Source organism: Mytilus californianus, unplaced genomic scaffold (genome assembly GCF_021869535.1).
Source record: "Mytilus californianus isolate M0D057914Y unplaced genomic scaffold, xbMytCali1.0.p SCAF_11, whole genome shotgun sequence".
Lineage (NCBI taxonomy): Eukaryota > Metazoa > Mollusca > Bivalvia > Mytilida > Mytilidae > Mytilus > Mytilus californianus.
The window spans coordinates 49,415,582-49,425,566 of record NW_026262593.1 but is presented as its reverse complement, the minus strand read 5'-3'; the positions used below and the strand labels follow the sequence as shown (position 1 = coordinate 49,425,566).

The following is a 9,985-nucleotide window of genomic DNA, read 5'->3' as shown; positions in this document are numbered from 1 at the left end:
GAAAAAATGAAAAAATTGTAACTAGGATACAAATGTTATAAATTATCTTTAAAAAGTCCAAAAAAAACTGACACAATTGAACGTTATCAACCAACGAAACAAGTAAAAATTGAATGTGCATTATTGTGTTTGAAATAGTTGTAAGTAACTTTATTTTAAATCGTGCAACTTGAAAACGGCAGATATTCTAAGTTTGAAATAAAAAAACCCTTGCCAGTTTATTGTAATAAATGATAAAACTAACAATGAAGACATCCACTGAAGTTAATCTATTACATGTTGCATGCATTTGGATGTTTACCAACATATAATTACATTTCGAGATTTCAGTATTCTTATATTAGTTTTTTTCTCTAGTTGTCCAAACTTTATACATGATTAAAACAATTGTATTTCCTTACAAATCAGTTTGCATTTGATATATCTAAACAAAGTTATTTCTAGTGTCAACTGTAATTTGAAAAATATCGTTGATTTAAAATCCGAGGTGTATCGGTTTATCTCCTGTAGTCATATTTAATTCCCAAAACGGATATTCTGCAATAATAAACAATAAACAATACACTAAACCCATTAAAATTAACATTTATTTATAACTTTCTTTAAATCAGATTCTACAGCAATATCTGTTCATGGCTTAAGAATAAGATACGCTCGATTTTCTGATTTAATTTAGTTTCAAATGGGTCACAAAAAGAGTACACACACCATATATCGGTTGTAACAGACAAAGAGTAGTTGCACCTGTAAAAATCAAATCAGATTGCAAATTTATATCTCTTTGTTTTTATATTTGTGTTTGTATGTCTTAATTGTTTTCATTTATAGCATTACATTATTTTAACGCATCTGATAATAAATACCAAAGTTATAAAAAAAAAAAAACGATAATTTTGCCATGTTTTTTTTAAATTTCTTGAAAGGTTACATATTATTTCAAAATCAAGATTTCAAAATAAAATAATCAGTTATGCAAAGGTTAAAAAATTGTTAGAGCAGATTTTTAAATGTACTCATTGCAAAAGTATGTGACACCCTTGGCTGTCCAGGTTGCCAATCTGCTCCATTACCCTCTCAGCTATGTGCGATTTACATATTGTTGTTTGAAAAACGTAACTCCTAACTAAGAGCAAACCTTTAAGTTGTACTTTTTTTCAATCTTAAATTTGAACCAACACTTTGAACAGAGAGTAGCAGTATTTGAAAACCGAGAACAGGGAAAATGTCGAATAGAAAAAATAAATAAAACAAAGACGATTATCATCTAAAACCTGCCAGTTTCATCTGTCTTTTTCGCTTGTTTTAGTACCACTTTACCTTATTTTATTTCACAAATTGGTTGAACTTTAATTGTGTTATCTATTTTAGGATCTTAAGTCACAGATATTGTCTACATCAGGATGGTTTACCGTGGTAAATATATCTATTCATGTTTTGATACATTTTAATTTGGTCATAGCGAAGGTGAAAAATGTAACTATTTTGTGCTGAAATGTACTAATAATGTTTTAATCATGGTAATTATATATCTTTTTTCATTCTATCTTTTTACAAATTATAATTTTTGCAAGCAAAGACTCAATGTTCTTGTGTTATGCAACAGACATATGTTTGAACAATACGTGTCGTCCATATGGGTAAACATGGAAACTCAACGACGAGAGAGAGCTGACTATAATTTCCTTTCTTGAAACTTTTGAATAATTGAGTTGTTCGATTCATTGGTTAAAGAACAAGATATGATATAGGCCGTTTTTGCAGAATTTTGCAACTTTGAAGTTAAAACCAATTCCGCCTGTGGAATGAATTGCAGTATCTGCTCGTCCGCGTAGCACCTTATTTTATTGTGTTATGTGCTTAAATCTGTGCAAACTTAAACATGTTAAACCTTGAAAAGGCTATGAACGACGAATCTACAATTTAGTCATGTTTGGAAACAAAATTTGACATCAGCGCCAACGTAGACCATCCTGAAATTATCAACCATCAACTCTACTCTTATGTATCTTTTATTTAATAAAATATCATGGTGGTCTACGTTGGCGCCCATGTCTTTAATTTTAAAAATAATCCGATTGTTAACAATTTTGTCAAATCCATGTAATACGTCAAACGAAACGGCACGGGTTACGAGATTATTCTGGGGTCCACAATTAATCAGAATATCACATACGAATAGCTTTTACGTCGTATCCAGCCATCAAGACATGTCACTCTTAAAGATAATATGTTGTACGTGTAATTAAACCCAGGCAAAAAAAGTCTACCACAGTAGAGACAACATCGCTTTATTACATAAACACAGAGTGGTGTCCCTTGAAATATGGTGAATTAATTTCCATTCATTTTTATTTTCAAACATTCAATTAAATCTTACAAATGAATTTTATAATAAGTTCTTAATACATTTAAACTCTTTTTGTAATTCTGAAGTGAATTGTTCATTTCCTCAAATATATTTTGCACTTCAAAATTTTCTATTTTACCATGTACAGAAAAAAAGATTTAGATATATTTATTTCTTCTACAACACAGACCTATAGAACAGACAAAATTCTTGTGCAAAGAACAGTTGATAACAAAGTAATGTAATAAAAAACATTGTTCCATGAAAAGTGCAGTTCCTTTACATAGTAGCATTTCATTAACTTAGCTCTTGTTTGGATTCTCAAATACACATACTACAAAAAAGGCTTAGTTTCAACATATTTTACTTGCATAAATGCAAATTGAATATGACCCATGGCAAACACACTTGAAGTCTGTGCTAAGTATTCGTGAATAAATATGTGTATTTATTTTTGCCATTTCAAACATTTATAACTATTTTGTCTAAAGTTCTATCTATAAAGAGAAAATCATTGCATGCCAAACCTATACCTTATCTCGGAATACACTGGTTCCTAGAAGCATGGTATTACAAAACAGGTACTTCTGAACTGATCAATATACAGATAAACTAAGCCCTTTTATTTCAATTTCATATTTTTATGACCCCTCCCCCCCCGCCCCCCACGAGAAAAAATGTCGAGCAGGCAGATTAATTTAGACCTGTCCGTCCATCCACCCGTACGTCCGTCTGTTTGTCCTTCCGTATATAGATACACGATATGTCTGGCTATCTCATCCTACAGTTTTTGAACTAACAGCTTTAATATTTTGTAACATGAATGGTTATATTTCTTTTGATCTTCTAGTGAGTTAAATTCAGTCATTTTTAGAGGAGTGCGTTAACTGAATGATTTTTTAGTTTGCACTCTCCAATCCCGCCTTTGATGGCTTCTCGTTTGAATAGTAAAGAATGAGAGGAGCTTAAACCAGTGCATTAACTTCCATCTCAAAAGTAATTAATGCACAGTCTGGCTCCGCCTCCTTAGGGTAGTAATTAATAAAAGACTAAAACAAAATGAAAAAGAAATGACTATAAAATTTCCTATGTACAGTTATTATGCTTGGATACCTGTTTTATCGTGTCGAAATTAAAAGTAGTCTAAGAAATATACGGCACTTGATATTTATTAATTTTCTTAATTTTTAAAGGTATATTTCCGTGTATTGATTATGCTTCAAATATTTGTCCCTGGACCTTTTACGCATTCAATACGGAACCATTTCAATCAATCAATCTTTTCCCAGTTCTTGGAAATGAAAGAAGATTATTAATTACTTTCATAATTGGTATTAGGAAATGTTTCCTTTTTATCACAAGGTCAATTGAAACAACACGCCTTTTTTCGGAGGCGAGGGCAAATAATTGAATCGAAAAAAATTTTGCATTAATGTTACAAATCATATATAGCCACGCCTTACTCATTAACATATTTATTCCACTCAAAGCTACGCTTTTCGTGAATTAAATAAGTTAATTTGTAAAAGGCGTGCTATATATATAACTTGTAGCATGTTTCTACACATAGTAGAGGTGTGCATGTCCACAGGATTTTAATTTTTTTTCAAATATTCTTAAAATGCCAGGTATTTGGGCTTAGTCATTTTTTTGGTACTAGCTGCATACAGAGATTGTGTTTTTTTTTTCGGCTCTCTCCTACAGTTTTTGAGCTACATCTTTATTATCTAATAGGTTTATTGTACACATAATGGAAGAGTGTATGTCCACAGGATTTAATTTTTTTCAAATACTCTCAAAATACCAGGTATTTGGACTTGAAACATGAAAGTTGAAACCTTTTGGCTGGACATTCAGTCCTGCAAATGTAGATATTCAGAAAAAAAATAAAAGATAGATCATCATACATAGTATTAAATTTATAATGTCTTATGATCAGGCGGGAGCATCATTTGTGTTTTACAGACAGCGCAACAATTTCCTGTTGTACTTCAACATCACTGTTTTTGAAATCTAAAGTATGTGGAACTATACTCATGCATATGACAGAGCAAAGGGGGGCATCGTTCATATCCATTTGTTTTTTTGTTTTGTTTTTATTATTCAATGGAAAATTTCAACAAAGTTTCAACTGGCCCGAATAAGTGGTTCTATATCTGTAAAAGCAAAGACTTGTCATCAAAATGTGTCAGCGTAAGGCTTTATGATACCCTGTGAAGAAGCACTCATATGTTCTGCTCCGAACGTTTGGTTAGTATACAGCACACTTTAATTGTTTTCTTGTGCTAATATGCATGATATATTTCTGATTGCATTTTAAACACAATTCAGTCATCATAATAAATATGGGCAACTGGTTCAAATATATGCACTTTCATAATAGCAAGAAATAATGTTAAATTATATCGTTTTTTCTATAATTTAGTATTAATATTATAGTCCTTTAAGAAGTTGCAGTGTTGACACTTTTGAATTTCTTAACTGGTTTTCGATGTCTTTAATCGGTTAATCTATATTTTCTAAAGAAACCACTTGACGGCTTTGTATAAATCAGGACTTTGCATGGTTGTGGTTCAAAGTGTGTCCTGTTATTGTGTCCATTTTCACTAATATTAATTAGCCGCAACATTAACGTTTTAATGCAGTATGTATTCGTTTCTAATCAAATTCAAATATTTGGGGGTTTCATAAAATATTTTTACCAAGCACATATGTATATGTTTCCATATAAACATTAGCGTCACATTTTGGATAAAATAAGGAGATGTGGTATGATTGTAAGTGATACTATTCATCGGCAATCAATGTGTTAATTTCAGGAAATCTCTCGTAGAAATAATGAATTTTCAGAGAAAGTTGAAAATGTTCATGAAGTTCGCCTTCTTCGGCTAAATCTTCGTCAGTGTTTTTTTACGTCTTGAATCCTGACTTCGACGAGAACTTTGAACTTTGCGTTCAGTATTACTTTATTTAAAATATTGCTTTTAGTGTTAAAAAGTTCACAGTGTAGGATAATTAATTTGACAAACAATGGCATTGCACAAGCAACGCGTATTTGTTATAAATACTTAAACCGTATTAATCAGATACTGAATTGTCAATAGTATGTTTCACCGCTATGTGTTTTTTTAATGTAATCATCATGTAAATGGTACTGCTAATGCTATATTCATAAATTCGACTATTATTTATGAATATGAGTGTCACTATAAAGCTTCATTTATTTTACCTAACTTGTTAATGTAAAGACTGTTCATTTCTTACTGTTTATTATTTGACAATCTGATTTGCATTTATGCATTTCTGTGGAATAATCTGACCAATTTCTTGATAGCTGTCTTTGATTTAATTCTGTTTTTTATGTTGCGGTTAACAACATATGAGTTAATATGCTCGATATTAACTTTATAAAAATACAATAATGATGTCAAAATCATACTTCAGGTAACAAAAAAAAAACATTTAACCGTTGCTAAGCACTATCTCGATTGCTAAATTGTTGATTAGCATGATGTAAAATTGAATTGCTTTCATTTCTTACTGCTCGTTATTCTTATAAACCAATCTGATCTGCTTTTAGTCTAATTTGTACAATAAAAAAACAACTGTATTTTTGTAGTTAAATTTAATTTTATCTTTTTTTGCTGTTGCTAAGCAACTTTTGGGTTGCTATGCTCAATATGAACTTCTTAATAAAGAATAATGATGACTTAGACATCATATATGAATGAAAATCATTTATGGCAGCTAAATCTTCAAACATTGCTATATTTATACCTCATATGGCAGAAATTACAAATTTTTGAACCGTTGCTAGGCAATATTTTTGTTGCTAGGTTGTTGCATTTATTAAACTAAAATTGAAGTGCCTATTCATTTGCAACTTCAATTTTTTGTTAAACAAATAATACTATTTTGAATTATGCTAATTTGTAATGAGAAAGCAATGCATAAGTGATAATTTGGCTATTTAATAAAACCGTTGCTAGGCAACCTTCCTTTCACCGGAACACAAAAATAAATTATTGTTTTGTCTAGTTTCTATACAAAGGCTATCAATGATCTATGTAAACTTATTCGGGAAGGGAGCCAAACGCGCCCCTTATCATACCTTGTCCTTTAAAGGCTAACGATTTGTACAACGACACTGATAAAGATAAAAAATACTACTAATAAGATGACATAAAATTGAATTGACAAATATTTTGGCACAAACAAATGGTATATCTAATATAGTAAATATGTGTCTATACGAATAATAAAATAACTATCTCGAACAACAACTGTATCAGTATTATTTGAATATTGTTGCACTAATCATTTAAATGTATTATGTTTTCCTGTATTCCGTATCATCAATTGACGATTCGATATATATGGTCATGCTTTTATGATGTTCAACACTTTATTGTAGCTATATATATCATATGAAATTATAGGTGTGGAATGATAGCCGATTAACCTGGCCAAAGTCATCTTATGGAAATAATGAATATATATATAAAACGGAGGACTTAGTTTGGCACCCTGAATTGATTGTACAGAATTCGTAAGTAATTAAAGCAGTCTTCTTCATTTCAATAATTTATAATACATGACAACGCGAGGCTTGCTAGGTTTGTTAGAAATAAGTTCATATAAATGTTTGTATGGATAAAAAAGTTAACATTGACAATAATTAACAGCGTATAAAGAATGAAAACATTTTCTACATGTGATTCGTCCGGGGCGTTTTTCTAGATTCACCTTCATCAGGAACACTTAAAGTCATTTAATTTATGATCTAGAAGAACCAAAACAGTTGTATAAAAACATGATCTAAAACATACCGAATTACTGACTACTGAGCTAATGATACCCTCGGGGACTGAAAGTCCACCAGTCGCAGTATCGACCAAGGATTGTAAAAGAAAAATAACACTTTATAAATTGTATGCGTCCGAAGCACGTTTTTGAATTGACTTTCATCAGGAACGCTCAAAGCCGAATAGTTTTAAACGGAGGATGAATAACAAGTAAAATAACACAAATACCGAACTCCAAGGAAAATTCAAATCGGAAAGTCCCTTATCAAATGATAAAATCAAAAGCTCAAACACGTCAAACGAATGCAAAACAACTGCCATATTCCTGACTTGGTATAGGCGTTTCCCTAAGTAGAAAATGTTGGATTAAACCTTCGTCTTGAATTTATTCAAACAATGTAAGATCGATTAATTTTAGTTTTTATCTCATTGGGATTCGAAACCCTGCATATGAAACATCATGACAACATCGCCGGAATTGTGTCCAGCACCATACGCAAATTATATATGAATCAGTTACCACACAAAAGATTGATTGTTCGAATATTTGTTGCATTACGTTACTATTACATGATATGACCACGTATAAAGTTTAAAAGTCTACGTCATGTGACATGGATGTCACATTTTTCCCATATGACAGTCAAACCTGTGACATAGAATTGGCTAGCTGGGGCTTCCCTGCAGACGCTGTCAACCTAACATTCTTCAAAATGAATGTAAATTTGGAAGCCTACAGAACAGATTAAGAATGGAATCTTGTTTCGACCTCTCAGCATCCAAATGAGCTAATTGAAGACGACCTGGTGTTTTCAGAACTATCGTTCCGAATTGTTTTAAAAAGGCTTCCTGGTCATTACATTATGAGTGTCATATATCCGACCATTCTTACTGCCGTATTGACATTCGTGACATTTTTTCTGCCGCTTGAGTCCGGACACAAGATCGGATACATTCTGACAGTGTTACTTGCCTTGGCGGTTTTGTTGACGTTATTTTCAGACAGTATGCCTACAACATCAAAACATACGTCAGTTCTAGGTAAAGTTACATGTAAAGATATGCATGCACAATAATTGTTATGTCTACATTTTTAACCAGATTCCGTTGTTACAGTTATGTCATTCTAATAATGTATCGAACATAGTGACAAGGTACGGAGATGTAAGATACATTTTTGGAATTTGGTCCATTATGGTGGTAACTCAGTTGTATATTATTATACTTTTCACTATGGTTTGGACACGTGTTTGATTATAATTATTTCAAGGTTCTATTAATGTTCTTCAGACTGTTGAGTATACTGAATTATCCCAAAAGCTTCCGAATAGTACTTAATGGACTGGAAGCAAATTATCTGATCAGTACTGAAATGACCGCAATGAATACGTCTGAAAATTGTCTGAAAAAATGAACATGACTGAATAATTTATTGTTCAGACTTTTCGGATTATTTTAAGGTCACAATTACCGATTGAGAATTAAATCATATTATATGTAATCTCATCTCTTACGATTCTAAACCTGCAGTTAAAGTTTTTATCAACAACGATTAGTAAAACTGTTATATTTTTTTCGAATAAAAACTATTGGTTTTCATTTTTGTGATTTCAGTGGTATTTCTAACAGTAACATTAGGAATGGCCTGTCTTGTGATTATCTTCACGATATTTATCATAAGACTCTTTCATCAACCAGAACACGACAAGGCTCCAAAATGGATGCATTTCTTGGCAAGGAAATTTTTGAAGCTAAAATGCAGATCCGAAAGAATAAATCATCTTGATCATCTTGAGCAAAGTCAGATTACTGAAAATGACCCCCCAAAAGATGGAAGAGACTGCTTGGAGAGTAGAAAGCCATTTACACCATACACCAACAAGGAGTTAGCAGAATTTTTTGATTATTTTCTGTTAGGAGTTTTTACAGTTTTATATATTTTGGTTCTTATATGTTTCCCAATAGTTCTGAGCTCTTAAACATGATGTAAAAAGGACATTAAATGTAAAGAAAATGTATTTTTCAAATATATTATTATACAATTAGTTTAGTAACAGAAGTTCCTATTTTTTTGACATTCATAATGCAAGTTGAGTTTTGTCACTTACTGTATCACATACCATTGCACAAATCAGTTTAACTTCTGTTTTTCCTGCAGTTAGTGTAACTTGTTTGCACAAACGCTTTTGTAGTAATTCAAGGCATGCAATGGCTTCATTGCGCTTTATCGCTTTACTTATTTCAGTTATGCCTATTTGGACAATTGTTGCAGGCAACAACTATCCGACATGTCCAATGCATACATTATTTTAATGCAGCATGTTTTGATATTGTGCTTAAGCAATACACATGTGACCGATGTTTTCACTACGTCAGTTTTAAACAGTATCATTTATGTATAGCAAAACGCAACACATGAATTGTCGGTTTTTCAATTTTAGAATTGCGATGTTTTTGAAAACATTTTTGATAAAGTTTTTGATATTTTTTTTTCAACACATGCATGACTAACATCATATTGTTGTAACACGTGTAGCCCTGCACCACGCTGTATGTGTCTGTCCCAAGTTTTGAGCCTGTAACTCAGTGTTTGTCGATGATTAATGTATGTCAAACTCGATTTTCTTACTTATTTATTTTTATAAATAAGAACATTTGATTTCGCATCTTTGATTTTTAATAGCTGACTATAAAGGATTGGTTTTGCTCATTATTGAATAAAATTGGAAAATCTATTATTGCTAACATAACCACAATGCAAACTATAGTGGTCAAAGTCTCAATGTGAATCGTATCACATCTCCTGCAATTATATTACCTAAAACATAAATAT

General features: G+C 31.4%; 1 long non-coding RNA gene across 1 annotated transcript; it reads left to right on the top strand.

The window, feature by feature from the left end:
* Nucleotides 1-7,756: 7,756 nt before the first annotated feature.
* LOC127720252 (uncharacterized) lies at nt 7,757-9,155 on the top strand. The gene is made up of 2 exons (XR_007990680.1): nt 7,757-8,193; nt 8,767-9,155. It is a non-coding gene; the product is annotated as an uncharacterized LOC127720252 (long non-coding RNA).
* The last annotated feature ends 830 nt before the right edge of the window (nt 9,156-9,985 follow it).